Below are 704 nucleotides of genomic sequence, written 5' to 3'. Positions count from 1 at the left end.
CTACCGTTACCTCAGCTCACAAGCCAACACAGGGACTGTGACCTACGTCACACAAAACGCGTCTAAACGGTTAATTTAATATTAGGCCTATAAAACTATTTTTAAAATTATTAATGTTCTCAAAATTGCCGGTTAATTCCTTATCAGCCCAGCACAACATTTCCGTTTTGAGTTTTGTTGGTTCACAAAAATGTTGAGGATCGACGCTCGGGTCTACCGTTCAAAGATTCGATGTGTGTTCGTGTAAAAATACCACGAGGCTGTCAATAGGACTGAACAATGCGTGTTGTACCCGACTGAGGCGACTGTATTACTTTTAGCTACTAGATTCTACGAGTCTGTTAGATTAAAAGTGCATGCGAGTTCAAAATAAAAAAGTCGGCGGTCGGGGCTGTGTCAACAAAGTAATAGGCTATGAAGAAAATGTTTGGAAAGATATATAGATAGATAGATAATGTATGCATGTGAGCCTATAATATTATGTAGACTCTCTGAATGTTGGGTTGTTGTTTTTTTCTAGTATATATATATGTGTGTGTGTGTGTGCATATTTGCATTATATTTTAGAAACCAACCTTCTGGCCTACATTATGTGCAGTTGCTTGATTTACTTTGCTAACATATTTTTAATATCAAAATGCCTTTGATTAAAAAATACAGAATAATAATGATGATGATGATTTTTTTTTAAATTAATAATAAAA

Source organism: Aplysia californica, unplaced genomic scaffold (genome assembly GCF_000002075.1).
Source record: "Aplysia californica isolate F4 #8 unplaced genomic scaffold, AplCal3.0 scaffold00398, whole genome shotgun sequence".
Taxonomy (NCBI): Eukaryota; Metazoa; Mollusca; class Gastropoda; order Aplysiida; family Aplysiidae; genus Aplysia; species Aplysia californica.
Note: the sequence above shows the minus strand (reverse complement) of the source record.